Here is a 16,721-nt window from a genome sequence, read left to right on the forward strand (position 1 = left end):
AAGAATTCTGTTCATCAACTTCAGCTCAGCCTTCAACACCATAGTGTCCTTCAAACTCATCACTAAGCTTGGGCCCTGGGTCTGAACCCTGACCTGTGCAACTGGGTCCTGGACTTCTTGATGGGCCAACCCTAGTTGGTGAAGGTATGCAACCTCACCTCCACCAAGCTGATCCTTAACACCTGGGCCCCACAAGGCTGCGGGGATATGTGGTACGCCAGTGCCCAGTACCAGGACATTTAAGATAAAAAACCTGGTTCTTCTATCAAGGCAATAACCCAAAACACACATCAAAATCCACAAAGACATGGATCAACATTTTGCCATGGCCATCTCAGTGTCTGGACTTGAAACCCATTGAAAAGCTGTGGTTTGAACTGAAGAGACCAATCCATAAGCGCAAACGAAGGATATCAAGGATCTGGAAGGATTTTGTATGGAGGAATGGTCTAAGATCCCTCCCAATGTTTTTTTCAACTCATAAAAGCCTCAGTGCGGTTATCCTCACAAGGTGAGGTTTTGAAAGGTATTGAAAACAGAGGTGTCAATCATTTTGACCCCTACCGTGTTGCATTTTTTTTGGTTTTACTTTCTCTGAACAATTGTATTAGTATAAAAATAATATAATTTCCCATTTTTTTGCACACCGTGTAGCTCAGTAATTGTATTTTACACAGTCATTTTTTTCATCTTTATCAAGGGTGTCAATTAATTCTGACCCCACCATATACAGCACAATTCTCCATTAAATCATTTGAACCACAATTTTTGTGGTAATACTGCAATCAGTAGGTTGTATGTTTGGATTGAGCAGATATTCCCATATATTTTCGATAGCTTCATATGTGACATAACTCCTCCGTTTCTATTTGTAATATCATTAACAAAATTAAATTTTCAATTAGTTGGAAATTAGAAGTTGTAATCTGTATTAAGGCAAAAAGTCAATTTCTGAACGAAGGATGAGCCTTTCTTAATAATCTACTGGAGAACCATTTTGGGTTTAAGTATAATTTATGTAGTTTGTGAAGTTTTTAGTGAGAGAGCTTTAAAGCTTAAATATTTTATAATTAATAGCCCCCCAAACTCATATTCATTATGTAAATAGGAATGTTTAATTTTGTCTGGCTTTACATTCCAAATAAAATGAATACATTTTTGTTCATATGAATTTAAAAAATGAGTCGTCTGGAGTAGGCAGTGCCATTAGTAAGTAAGTAAACTGTGATAGGACCAAAGAGTTAATTCATGTTATTTTTTACATAAATAGAAAAGTATTTACCTCTCCATGGTTGCAGAATCGTATCTATTTTTGCTAACTTTATATTGAAATTGATTGTGGTAAGTTAATTTATATTTTTTGAGATGTGAATTCCAAGTATGTCTACTTCACCATCTGCCCATTTTATTGGTAAACTACAAGGTAGTGTAAACACTGTGTTTTTTAAGGATCCAATACGTAATACAGTACACTTGTCATAATTACATTTTAGTCCAGAAAGGCTAGAAAAGTGATCAAGATCTTCAATGAGACTGTGCAGGGATCCAGATTGTGGACTTAAGAAAAAACTTGAGTCATTGGCATACATTTCTAACCCCTTGATGTTCTTGTTGGATATCATTTTAATAGCTAGCATTTCAATGGCCATAATAAATAGATATGGAGACAACGGACAGCCTTGTCTTAAAAGCTCAATACTTTCTGAGAAGTAACCATTATTTACTATTTTACATCTGGGGTTGCTGTACATAACTTTAACCCATTGTATAAGAGATTCACCGAAATGAACGTAATCCAGGCATTATATATAAATTCTAGTCGTACTTTATAAAACGCCATTTCAAAATCTGCTATGAAGACCAGGCCTGGAATCTTTGATGTTTCATAATGTTCAATTGTTTCAAGTAATTGTTAGTATATTATCTCCAATATAATAACTAAAAAGCAGCATTCCCCAAGAGAGGATGACTTTCACTTTAGCAGTGATAAATTCATGAACTTCTTTGAGGAAAAGATTATGATTATTAGAAAGCAAATTACGGACTCCTCTTTAAACCTGCGTATTCCTCCAAACCTCAGTTGTCCTGAGTCTGCACAACTCTGCCAGGACCTAGGATCAAGAGAGACGCTCAAGTGTTTTAGTACTATATCTCTTGACACAATGATGAAAATAATCATGGCCTCTAAACCTTCAAGCTGCATACTGGACCCTATTCCAACTAAACTACTGAAAGAGCTGCTTCCTGTGCTTGGCCCTCCTATGTTGAACATAATAAACGGCTCTCTATCCACTGGATGTGTACCAAACTCACTAAAAGTGGCAGTAATAAAGCCTCTCTTGAAAAAGCCAAACCTTGACCCAGAAAATATAAAAAACTATCGGCCTATATCGAATCTTCCATTCCTCTCAAAAATTTTAGAGAAGGCTGTTGCGCAGCAACTCACTGCCTTCCTGAAGACAAACAATGTATACGAAATGCTTCAGTCTGGTTTTAGACCCCATCATAGCACTGAGACGGCACTTGTGAAGGTGGTAAATGACATTTGAATGGCATCGGACCGAGGCTCTGCATCTGTCCTCGTGCTCCTAGACCTTAGTGCTGCTTTTGATACCATCGATCACCACATTCTTTTGGAGAGATTGGAAACCCAAATTGGTCTACACGGACATGTTCTGGCCTGGTTTAGATCTTATCTGTCGGAAAGATATCAGTTTGTCTCTGTGAATGGTTTGTCCTCTGACAAATCAACTGTAAATTTCGGTGTTCCTCAAGGTTCCGTTTTAGGACCACTATTGTTTTCACTATATATTTTACCTCTTGGGGATGTTATTCGAAAACATAATGTAAACTTTCACTGCTATGCGGATGACACACAGCTGTACATTTCAATGAAACATGGTGAAGCCCCAAAATTGCCCTCGCTAGAAGCATGTGTTTCAGACATAAGGAAGTGGATGGCTGCAAACTTTTTACTATTAAACTCGGACAAAACAGAGATGCTTGTTCTAGGTCCCAAGAAACAAAGAGATCTTCTGTTGAATCTGACAATTAATCTTAATGGTTGTACAGTCGTCTCAAATAAAACTGTGAAGGACCTCGGCGTTACTCTGGACCCTGATCTCTCTTTTGAAGAACATATCAAGACCATTTCGAGGACAGCTTTTTTCCATCTACGTAACATTGCAAAAATCGGAAACTTTCTGTCCAAAAATGATGCCGAAAAATTAATCCATGCTTTTGTCACTTCTAGGTTAGACTACTGCAATGCTCTATTTTCCGGCTACCCGGATAAAGCACTAAATAAACTTCAGTTAGTGCTAAATACGGCTGCTAGAATCCTGACTAGAACCAAAAAAATTGATCATATTACTCCAGTGCTAGCCTCTCTACACTGGCTTCCTGTCAAAGCAAGGGCTGATTTCAAGGTTTTACTGCTAACCTACAAAGCATTACATGGGCTTGCTCCTACCTATCTCTCTGATTTGGTCCTGCCGTACATACCTATACGTACGCTACGGTCACAAGACGCAGGCCTCCTAATTGTCCCTAGAATTTCTAAGCAAACAGCTGGAGGCAGGGCTTTCTCCTATAGAGCTCCATTTTTATGGAACGGTCTGCCTACCCATGTCAGAGACGCAAACTCGGTCTCAACCTTTAAGTCTTTACTGAAGACTCATCTCTTCAGTGGGTCATATGATTGAGTGTAGTCTGGCCCAGGAGTGGGAAGGTGAACGGAAAGGCTCTGGAGCAACGAACCGCCCTTGCTGTCTCTGCCTGGCCGGTTCCCCTCTTTCCACTGGGATTCTCTGCCTCTAACCCTATTACAGGGGCTGAGTCACTGGCTTGCTGGGGCTCTCTCATGCCGTCCCTGGAGGGGGTGCGTCACCTGAGTGGGTTGATTCACTGTTGTGGTCATCCTGTCTGGGTTGGCGCCCCCCCCCCCTTGGGTTGTGCCGTGGCGGAGATCTTTGTGGGCTATACTCAGCCTTGTCTCAGGATGGTAAGTTGGTGGTTGAAGATATCCCTCTAGTGGTGTGGGGGCTGTGCTTTGGCAAAGTGGGTGGGGTTATATCCTTCCTGTTTGGCCCTGTCCGGGGGTGTCCTCGGATGGGGCCACAGTGTCTCCTGACCCCTCCTGTCTCAGCCTCCAGTATTTATGCTGCAGTAGTTTATGTGTCGGGGGGCTGGGGTCAGTTTGTTATATCTGGAGTACTTCTCCTGTCCTATTCGGTGTCCTGTGTGAATCTAAGTGTGCATTCTCTAATTCTCTCCTTCTCTCTTTCTTTCTCTCTCTCGGAGGACCTGAGCCCTAGGACCATGCCCCAGGACTACCTGACATGATGACTCCTTGCTGTCCCCAGTCCACCTGGCCATGCTGCTGTTCCAGTTTCAACTGACCTGAGCCCTAGGACCATGCCCCAGGACTACCTGACATGATGACTCCTTGCTGTCCCCAGTCTACCTGGCCATGCTGCTGCTCCAGTTTCAACTTCCACCTGACTGTGCTGCTGCTCTAGTTTCAACTGTTCTGCCTTATTATTATTCGACCATGCTGGTCATTTATGAACATTGAACATCTTGGCCATGTTCTGTTATAATCTCCACCCGGCACAGCCAGAAGAGGACTGGCCACCCCACATAGCCTGGTTCCTCTCTAGGTTTCTTCCTAGGTATTGGCCTTTCTAGGGAGTTTTTCCTAGCCACCGTGCTTCTACACCTGCATTGCTTGCTGTTTGGGGTTTTAGGCTGGGTTTCTGTACAGCACTTTGAGATATCAGCTGATGTACGAAGGGCTATATAAATAAATTTGATTTGATTTGATTTGAATATATCATTCATGTAAAAAACCTATCAGATCAGGATGAGCAATATCCGGTAAAACCATTTTTATTCTATGTGCTATACATTTCGTCAGGATTTTCGCATCCCAACATTGAAGTGTAAGAGGCCTCCAGTTTTTGGACTGGATCTTTATACTTACCACCTGGGTCCTGTTTAAGTAGTAATGAAAGGGTGGTTTTTGATTGTATCAACTCGCCACCCAGAGATTTTACTTGCGACATATAGTTAAATACACTAAAGAGGAACAATGGTTATATATTGAAGATGCACATGCTGATCCTCAGAATCTTTTCATGTGTCTATTTTCAAAGGATAAAGCTAAGAACATTAACAATTTCATACTAAAGAACACTATAACAATATGGAAGAAAATGAAACATATTCTACTAGAACTAATATCACTCCCTAAAAACACAACCTTATGGAACAATCCTTGGATGGCTTTTCAGAATTCACAGATAAATTGGTCTAAATGGAAACTAAAGGCATAGAAACTTTAAATGACTTGGTAATAGAATATACATGTATTTCCATGACAGAGATAAAAAGCAATTTTGGATTGACCAATGTAGATATTTTCAAAGAACCTACATGCAACTTAAAAGTTTAATATCAAGAAATTTTGATTTTTAAATCTTTTGGACATCAGAGCAATCTTGAGAGAATCCTATTTGAGTCATAAATTCATATTCATATGATAGGTAAGATATACAAAACCTTGCAGAGCCTATCCAACTGACAGTCGCTTAGGAAAAAATATAAACTATTGGAACCAAGACTTAAAAAGAACTGATATTGGAACAAGATTGAGGGAATGTTGGAACATAACTAACGAAATTACAGTTAACAAAAATGCACGCTTAATCCAGTATAAACTAACGTAAATAATGTATTTCACACAAGACAAAAATAACAAATTGTACAGCACGTCTTAAGTGTAAAACTAACAATGACTCAATAATATATGCCTTCAGAGAATGCTATGAAGTCCAAAAGTTATGGGAGGAGTTAGAAAGTTGGCTGTCAGGTGTATTACAATGTAAATGTACTTTTAATCTGTCTGTTTGCTTATTTCAAGACATGGCATATAAGGGTGCAGTGAGATGGGTTGGATGATACTTTCTTTGTCAATCACCTTGAAAAAATATATACTTAAAAACTGGGAATCAACCAATCCTCCATCGTTAACACAATGCAAAGGTTAAATGCATATTTTCTAAATCAGGGGTATCAATCTTAATCAGAGCAAGTGCCATATTGAAAAAACACAACGGAATTCCCAGGCCAGATATATCCTATTCTGTTCGTTTTTATTAGAAAAAATGTGGCCCTTTTTAATGTCCACTTATGTCCATAGGATGCTGTATATAGCATTTTCTACATATTAAAACAAAAGAAGAGATAAATGATATTTGTCCAGCCTTTGCTGCTATGCTTGCAAATTTGTATAGTATGCTAATCAAAAAGCATTCAATAACACAAATGTAGGTAGGTTGTTGTAACATTAAACTTAAAACATGTTTTAATTTTTTTTTGCACTGCATGGATCACCAGTGCAGATGAATGCAGCATTTCTGTATGGCGCACTCAAAATGTCTTGTAGTTGATAAACCTGCCTAAGCTACTGCTTACATTTTGCTGTAATAGGCCTACATGTTTTTATTTATTTTTATTTGACTAGGGCAAGTCAAATTCTTATTTTCACACAGTGGGTTAACTGCCTGTTCAGGGGTAGAACGACAGATTTGTACCTTGTCAGCTCGGGGGTTTTGAACATGCAACCTTCCGGTTACTAGTCCAACGCTCTAACCACTAGGCTACCTTGCCGCAACAGCCTGATAACTGACAACTTTTGCAAGTTTTGTTTTTCGGTTATTCAATGTCAATCTTTAAAAACCGAAGCCAGACTGCAACAATTTAGTACCCTAGTTAGGACTATGGCATGTGTCTGTCTGTATACGTTCCCTCTGCTGCGCGATAAACTGGACACACGATAGCGGCAGTGCAATTAAAGTTGAATTCACCAATGCAAGGGCACCAGGCTGTAATTTCACAGTGGTGGAAAAAGTACCCATTGTCAACATTGAGTGAAGGTAAGAATACATTAATAGAAAATGACTCGAGTAAACGTGAAAGTCATCCAGTAAAATACTAATTGTGTAAAAGTCTAAAAGTATTTTGTTTTAAATATACTTAAGCATCAAAAGTAAATGTAATTGATAAAATACACTGAAGTATCTAAAGTAAAAGTATAAATAATTTCAAATGTCTTATATTATGCAAACCAGACGGCACCATTTTCTATTTATTTTATTTACAGATAGCCAAGGGCATACTCCAACATTCAGACATAATTTATAGCATTACATGCTTCATTCAAAGGCCCTTTTCTCAAAAGTGAGTTTACAAGTGTATCAACTTTCAAAGAAGAATGACTTTCCCTTTGTAGCTCTGAGTAAAAAATACATTGTTTTCTTTAGGAATGTAGCAAAGTAAAAGTAGTCAAAAACATAAATAGTAAAGTACAGATACCCCAAAAACTACTTAAGTAGTACTTTACTTAAGTACTTTACACCACTGTAATTTCCTAATTACTCAACTGTTGACTAATTTATACTTGCTAGTGTGTCCTATTGTCCTTTATTAGTAATTTATACCCGCGTGGGGTGTGAATTCTTTATCTTGTAACCTTTTGACAACCAAGATTACATTTTCTGTAGGCTACAGTAATGACCGTTGGAACCACTAGCAGGCTCATGTGTGGGTGTGGGTCTGTGAGGAGAGGTGTGTGTTGGTAATGTACTGCAGTTTATCGTGCAGCAAGTTGGCAGTGCTTGCTGTGACTTGTAGTGATGCGCATCGCGGACTGTATGTAAGCGAGCCTAAATTAGTTGACAACCCAAATCATTGCGCGGGCAAATAGAAACGTGCCACAGACCGGATTCTCTCCGCTGGCCTTGTGTTTGACACATGATCTAAATGTTGAAAGTGCGTGGGCAATGGAGAGAAACAAAATGGTGCAGTTTGATGCCAGGTAGTGGAGAGTGTTGCAGGTGCGAAGTTGTGGATATCTGTGTGCTTTTGTATGTTGTCATTTGTATGCGTATGCTTTGATTAAAAAATAAAATCTTACAAAAAAGAGAAAGTTGCTCTCCATCCAGGTTCACAACAACGCGCCCTCTCCTCTATCACAGGGCCGGCGACCCGGCGTTATGGGGGGGCAGGCCCGCCCACCCTACCGTACCGCCATGCCCGTCTAAATAAAATATTGAAATACTGATCATTTATTTGACCGAGACGCTGGCCGACAGAAAGATGCATCAATCTCAGTTAAAGCATCCAAGCGAGCGAAACAGTACCCCCCTGTCTCAGTATGTTTAGACCATGTATCTGATGCTGTCTGGACCAAAAGAGTATGGCATGTCATACGATTTCTGGCCAGACAGCTTAAAATACATGCGCTACACATAGAGGGGCGCTGTTTCGCTCGCTCGGATGACTTCTCCGGTGATATAGTTTCAGCAGAGAGGAAGAGGCTAAGCGAGAGTGCTCACTGGCGGCAAAATAAATCCATAATAAACCCAGTGCTTTTCTATGGAAATAATTTGCTGATCTAAATTTGTCGCCTGCTTCTCATCTTTGGGACGAAGACTCCCATTGTTATGGTGGAGACATAAGCATCTCGTCATTATATACAGCTCTCTGGTGTCAGCCTTTTGCGAATTGTAAAGGAAAGTTGGCAGATGCTGGATTGCCCTAAAGTAAATGGATTCGCCAAATGTATATAATTACTAATTTCTAACAACAAAATCATTTAAAATACTTCACCAGGGAGCACGACTTAGCCACAGAGTATCATTAGCTTCTTAAAAAAAACATCATATCACAAGTGTGTAGGCCTATGCCTATTTGGGAAGCCCGCAATTTGGGTAGTGCAATGTCTGATTTCCGATTGTCTTAACTCATCACGTAGACTACATAACTAATAACTCTGAGGGTCCGGAATAGGCTAGTTGATACAATGTTGCAAGTTCCATAGGCCGGGATTTTACACCATGTTGCACGTCACTAGCAATAGCTCAAATCAAGAGAGATAGAAAGGGAAGCAGACAGGCGTGGTAGAGAGATGAATGTGATTGAAAGAATCAATATTTTCTACTGTTTTTATTTTGTCGGCACTATGCCTATGTGTTTTACTTAGTTGAAAATATAAGTTATCGGCCTACTGCTGCATTGGCCTATAGGCTATCTCTGAGTTCTATGCTCTCTTTTCTTTAGCTTGCTAATAAATGACAGTGTATTAATGTGTCCATATGGCTGGTGCTCTCACCATAGTTGAATTTGAACTTTTAGATTATTAAAAGTTTACTTCAGATTTATACAATTGACATGGATGGACCTCGAATACTGACTTGTATCACAGATGAACGCACTGAGAGAAGTAGGGGGAGAAAGTCAATTGCTGGTTTTGAAAATAGAAGACTCATTTCCATTAGAACTAAATTCTATTATATTCTATGATTCACATTTTAGCCCAAGAGTCTGCTCATCGGAAAACTTCCTTTTCACTGAATGTTTACACTAGCAAGTAACAAAACAATTGGACAGTTAAACTGCAACATAATTCCTGGGTAATGTAAGCCAATCCTTTGCATAATTGTTTTGTGTGTGTTCAAGTACACTTCATCTGAACTCTGGCGGTGCCAGGTAACCTAATCTGTTTAACAAAAATATGGTGACCAACTGGATCAACTTGAGTGGAAAACCTTTTGAAACAGAGTAAAACAGGGAGGTCAGGGAGTTCCAATAAGAACACACACTTTAATTTCCCATTGAGGAACATTTTAACGTTGTACCCTACTGAACAGTACCCTGGGTTTTTCACTGAGCCAGTCAATTGTAGGCCTGTCATGAAATAATACCAACCCCCACATGCATGCTTACAATACACTATTAGAAAAAGGTGCTCAGTAGAGGCATACAGGGTTCTTCGGTTTGTCCACATAAGGGAACAATTTTTGGTGCTGGGTAGAACCCTTTGCAGAGGGGTCTATCTAGAACCCTCTATGTAGTGTAATTTAAAGAACCCCCTGTATATGGTTTTTCCTAGAACCTTCTATGAAGGGTTCTACCGAGAACCCTTTAATCTCTGGAGGGTTCTTTCAAGAATCCTCTATGAATAGATCCGCCAGACTTATTAGACTTTAAAATGTCATTATTTATGCCAATACATTACATATATCATAAGGCCTTTCTTTGAGGGCCTAGTTATACCGTAACACAATGGTGTTAGGAATCTCCTGGTTTACAGGCCATATCAGGCCTGCAAGTCACATTATGCAGCCCAGAGTTAGAATATCCAACAAGTGGAATTGCTGATCAACCGCAGCCTGCATTCAGAATGACTGCCAGGGTAGGGTAAATTGAACAGTGAGACAACCTCAATCATATAAACTGGAACAACCATATCAGTAACGGGTGCAATAAATCCAATTACTAACAGATTGGATTAGTTTAGAAAACGGTATGCTATTTATCTTTGTGTAGCATACAATTAATCAACCAATCAATGTACACAGATATTACAGTAAAACAAACAATTCTGAAAATCTCCCTTCAATAGAGCATGTTACATATGGTTCTATGTAGAACCCTTCTTGCCTTCCAAAGAATCATCTAAGAACCCTTTCTTCCAAAAACAGTTATTTTGATGTTAAAGGTTCTAGGTAGAACCCTTTGCCTTACAAAGAACCCGTCTTCCAAAAGGGGTTCTTCTTCTATCTAATTACGATCTTGTCTCATCTCTGCAACTCCCCAACGGGCTCGGGGGAGGAGAATGTCAAGTCATGCGTCCCCCTGAAACATGACCCGCCAAACCGCGCTCCTTAACACCGGCCCGCTCAACCCGGAAGCCAGCCGCACCAATGTGTTGGAGGAAACACCGTTCAACTGACGACCGAAGTCAGCCTGCAGGTGCCCGGCCCGCCATAAGGAGTTTGCTAGAGCGCGATGAGCCAAGTAAAGCCCCTCCCGGCCAAACCCTCTCCTAACTCGGATGACGCTAGTGCGCCGCACTATGGGACTCCCGGTCACAACACAGCCTGGGATCGAAACCGGGTCTGTAGTGATGCCTCAAGCATTGCGATGTGTCTTAGACCACTGCGCCACTCGGAAGGCCCAAAAAGGGTTCTTCTGATGAAAATGGTTCTTGGTAGAACCCTAAACCCCTGTAAATAACAATTATTTTCTAAGAGTGGAGGATAAAATCCATTTGAATTAAATCACTTTTGACAAAAACAACTTTGATTGCATACCTCACCATACCATGAGTGTCTTCATCACTGGAAAAGATAAACGGTTGAGATTTATATAATTTAAAAGCTTACAAACAGGGTTGTCAAACTATTTGATCATTTCTTGAAAAATACCATTTAGAATATATACACTACCGTTCAAAATTTTGGGGTCATTTAGAAATGTCCTTGTTTTTGAAAGAAAAGCTTTTTTTTTGTCCATTAAAATAACATCAAATTGGTTAAAAAAAATACGTGTAGACATTGTTCATGTTGGAAATGACTATTGTAGCTGGAAACGGCAGATTTTTTATGGAATATCTACATAGGCGTACAGAGGCCCATTATCAGCAACCATTAGCTAATCCAAGTTTATAATTTTAAAAGGCTAATTGATCATTAGAAAACCCTTTTGCAAATATGTTAGCACAGCTGAAAACTGTTGTTCTGATTAAAGAAGCAATACAACTGGCCTTCTTTAGACTAGTTGAGTATCTGGAGCATCAGCATTTGTGGGTTCAATAACAGGCTACAAAATGGCCAGAAACAAATAACTTTCTTCTGAAACTCGTCAGTCTATTCTTGTTCTGAGAAATGAAGGCTATTCCATGCGAGAAATTGCCAAGAAACTGAAGATCTGGTACAACGCTGTGTACTACTCCCTTCACAGAACAGCCCAAACTGTCTCTAACCAGAATAGAAAGAGTAGGAGGCCCCGGTGCACAACTGAGCAAGAGGACAAGTACATTAGAGTGTCTAGTTTGAGAAAGAGATGCCTCACAAGTCCTCAACAGGCAGCTTCATTAAATATGTAAAGATAACTTTACTCAACCATATGAAAGCAGATTTAATTAAATGGGACAATCTTCCCATAAATCTTACAGGTATAATAAACTTCTTCAGAATGACATGGCTCCGAAGTTATTATATTTATTCTCCTTATTATATTTATTCCCGGTAATAGCGGTAATAGCCATGCCATTCTTTAAAGAAGCATACTTGGTCATAAAATACTTTATATGAGCAAATAAAAGTCATACAATAAAAAGGAATATTTTTATTATTTTTTAAACAATCTTCATATATATATTTTTTTACCCCCTTTTTCGTGGTATTCAATTGTTAGTAGTTACTGTCTGGTCTCATCGCTACAACTCCCGTACGGGCTCGGGAAGGTCGAGAGCCATGCGTCCTCCAAAACACACCCCAACCAAGCCGCACTGCTTCTTAACACAGCGTGCATCCAACACGGAAGCCAGCCGCACCAATGTGTCGGAGGAAACACAGTGCAGTGCACCTGGCGACCTTGGTTAACGTGCAATGCGCCCGGCCCACCACAGTTTTCGCTGGTGCGCGATGAGACAAGGATATCCCTACCGGCCAAACCCAGACGACGGACGCTAAGCCAATTGTGCGTTGCCCCACGGACCTCCCGGTCGCGACAGAGCCTGGGTGCGAACCCAGAGTCTCTGGTTGCACAGCTAGCGCTGCGATGTGATGCAGTGCCCTAGACACTGCGCCACCCGGGAGGCCCTAGGATTTCTCAGTTTGGCTGGGCGGTCAGCTGTAGGAAGAGTCTTGGTGGTTCCAAACTTCTTCCATTTTAGAATGATGGAGGCCACTGTGTTCTTGGGGACCTTCAATACTGCATAATTTTTTTGGTAACCTTCCCCAGATCTGTGCCTCGACACAATCCTGTCTCTGAGCTCTATGGACAATTCCTTCGACCTCATGGCTTGGTTTTTGCTCTGACACGTACTGTCAACTGTGGGACCTCATACATCCAAATCATGTCCAATCAATTGAATTTACCACGAATTTACCAAGAAACATCTCAAGGATGATCAATGGAAAAAGGATGCACCTGAGCCCAATTTCGAGTTTCATAGCAAAGGGTCTGAATACTTATGCAATTTTTTTTATTTTTATACATTTGCAAAAAAAAAAAACTGTTTTGTTTTATCATTATGAGGTATTGTGTGTAGATTGCTGAGAAAAACGTTTTATTTAATCCATTTTAGAATAAGGCTTTAACGTTACGAAATGTGGAGAAAGTCAAGTGGTCTGAAAACTTTCCGAAGGCACTGCACTTAAAAAAATAGTATATTTTAATTATATCCACTAAATATATTTAAATATACTTTAAAAAAAAGATTTATAATATGCTGTTCCTCATTTAGCTTTTTCAATTGTTTTGATGTTCATTTGCCAACTGAATAATCGTGTACTTTTAACTAAACCATGTTTTATGTTAATTTATCACATTAATGTGAACAACTAAAGTGCTAAATGCGACTGGTGCACAGTTATAGATTTATTTAATTTAAAATTGCCACTTCAGCCACAACTGTTTTGTAAATAGCCTGTTGTAACATTGGCTGAGAGGATGTCTTCATCAATCATTGTAACCTTGGTGTCACGTTCTGACCTTTATTTCCTTTGTTTTGTATTTATTTAGTATGGTCAGGGCGTGAGTTGGGTGGGCAGTCTATGTTTGTTTTTCTATAATTTGGTACTTCTATGTTTCGGCCTAGTATGGTTCTCAATCAGAGGCAGGTGTCATTAGTTGTCTCTGATTGAGAATCATACTTAGGTAGCCTGGGTTTCACTGTGTGTTTGTGGGTGATTGTTCCTGTCTCTGTGTTTTGCACCAGATAGGGCTGTTTAGGGTTTCACACGTTTCTTGTTTTTGTAATCAGTTGTTCATGTTTACGTATTAAAAGAACCATGGACACTTACCACGCCGCATATTGGTCCTCTGATCCTTTTCGCCTCTCCTCTTCGGAAGAAGAGGAGGAAATCCTTGACACTTGGCTAATTACAATAGCCAATGTGGTATTACTGAGTAGAAGTATATTTGTAAAAGTATACCTGTACACCGTATTCATAAGGAATATGCAGGAATTCTAATTCTAATATCCTTCCTGTTTGGCCCTGTCCGGGGGTGTCCTCGGATGGGGCCACAGTGTCTCCTGGCCCCTCCTGTCTCAGCCTCCGGTATTTATGCTGCAGTAGTTTATGTGTCGGGGGGCTAGGGTCAGTTTGTTATATCTGGAGTACTTCTCCTGTCCTATTCGGTGTCCTGTGTGAATCTAAGTGTACGTTCTCTAATTCTCTCCTTCTCTCTTTCTTTCTCTCTCTCGGAGGACCTGAGCCCTAGGACCATGCCCCAGGACTACCTGACATGATGACTCCTTGCTGTCCCCAGTCCACCTGGCCGTGCTGCTGCTCCAGTTTCAACTGTTCTGCCTTATTATTATTCGACCATGCTGGTCATTTATGAACATTTGAACATCTTGGCCATGTTCTGTTATAATCTCCACCCGGCACAGCCAGAAGAGGACTGGCCACCCCACATAGCCTGGTTCCTCTCTAGGTTTCTTCCTAGGTTTTGGCCTTTCTAGGGAGTTTTTCCTAGCCACCGTGCTTCTACACCTGCATTGCTTGCTGTTTGGTTTGATTTGATTTTGATTTGATTAATTAAAATACCATTTAATTGATCAGGCTAGTATACTAATAATATAATGACGTTGATGGGTCAACTACATGAAACTTACATTTATACGAAACATCAATTTAAGTATAATTCTAATTTAAGAGAAATATACATTAAAAGTACCTAAAGTGTATTCAGGGGTGAAGGATAGCTGAAGCTGCTGGTAGATGGATTCAATTTTAGACTGAAATAAATGTAAAGTCCAGAAACGTATTGCAGAGCTTAAGAGAGCCAGTGAGGAGGGCGAGGAAAAACAGAAGCAATTTGCTGCCAGAAACAACTCACAAGATATAGATCAGGGAATTTTCTAAATGTGAAACCCACTTCCTTGAAACACATTAACTGAAACTGTCTTTGTTGCGTCCAAGATGATTAATTGCATGCCTTTTCCATTGTCTGATATGGCTGCTGGCCAAACTGTGTTTGCTCATGACAACAGTTTGCAGTGAACTGTTTTAAATCCCCCCATTTCATGTTAAAGAGCTATCTCACCAGGATCAAATGGCACTAGGCAATGCAGCCTTCCACAGGGAAGTAAACATGCAAATTCACCGCTTTCCCCATCTGTAAGTCTTCCTGCAACTTCTAGTAATCTTCCATCTACCAGCATCATGTCAGTCAAATCTAATTACATAGCTGTCAAGAGTTAAACTGTCTAAGTATCAGGATATGATTTTATTTGGAAAGAGGGTCAACTTTGGGTGTAATAATTTTGAAGGCGAGAGATGATGAGAAGTCTCGGCACAGCTATCGAACAGTCTGGTGAGGAACTAACTAACTAACCAATCAGGGTTAGGGGTAAGTTACAGTCAGTGTTCTTGATTATCATGCATGCCCAAAGCCAGGGGACAAAGGTACAATACAAGAGACTAAAGCTTAGCCCCATGTGAATCACAATTACCAATTCATCAGGACTATGGATGTGTGAGGACCTGACTGAAATAAACATTTATGAGATGTTGAAGGATCTGTCACTGAAATGGTGATATGCCTTATTTAAACGCTCACGGAACTTGTGTAACATCAACATAGTAAGAGAACGAGTGCAAATGTTTGCTTAAACAAAAGAGCAATGTGTGTGCAGTTCTATTGACATATTCTAAAGAGCTACCATCTACCAACACAGTCAGATGAATCATCTTGGAATAGTAAGTTGACAGACACATCTAACATTTGAGTGTTGGTTTGACACCAATTACAGATTTCCCCTTGGTTACCAATACCAATGAAAATATATTTAAAAAACAACTAAACCTGTCATGGAATTTGTTGATGCATATTCAATGGGCCCCACCTTATAACATCATACACTTTCTTTTTCTAATATATTTGAATTGAATAGTTGAAAGTGCAGAAGAGTAACAGCGCTGTTATACTTCTATTTTATACCCCAGATTGAACACCTCTTTCACAGACACAGACCCACCCACTCAAACCTTGATTCACCTACTATTACAGAATATCAGTCACTTATCTTGTCTTCAAACTAAGGGACAAATGTTATTTGTCACATGCGCCGAATACAACAAGTAGAAATACGAATACAACCTTACCGTGAAATGCAGTTCAAGAAATAGAGTTAAGGAAATATTTACTAAATAAACTAAAGTATAAAATGTAATTTAAAGTAACACAAAAAAATTACAATACAGAGGCTATATACAGGGGGTACCGGTACCGAGTCAATGTGCAGGGGTACAGGTTAATCAAAGTAATTTGTACATTTACGTAGGGGTAAGGTGACTATGCATAAATAATAAACAGTGAGTAGCAGCAGTGTTAAATCAGGGAGGGGGGTTAATGTATGTAGTCCGGGTGGCCATTTGATTAATTGTTTTATGGCTTGGGGGTAGAAGCTGTTAAGGAGCTTTTTGGACCTAGACTTGGTGCTTCGGTACCGCTTGCCATGCAGTAGCAGAGAGAACAGTCTATGGCTTGGGTGGCTGGAGTCTATGCCCATTTTTTGGGCCTTCCTCTGACACCACCTAGTATATAGGTCATGGATGGCAGGAAGCTTTGCCCCCTCTGTAGCGCCTTACGATCGGATGCCGAGCAGTTGCCATACCAGGCGGTGATGCAACTCGATG

This window comes from Oncorhynchus kisutch, linkage group LG24 (genome assembly GCF_002021735.2).
Source record: "Oncorhynchus kisutch isolate 150728-3 linkage group LG24, Okis_V2, whole genome shotgun sequence".
Classification (NCBI taxonomy): domain Eukaryota; kingdom Metazoa; phylum Chordata; class Actinopteri; order Salmoniformes; family Salmonidae; genus Oncorhynchus; species Oncorhynchus kisutch.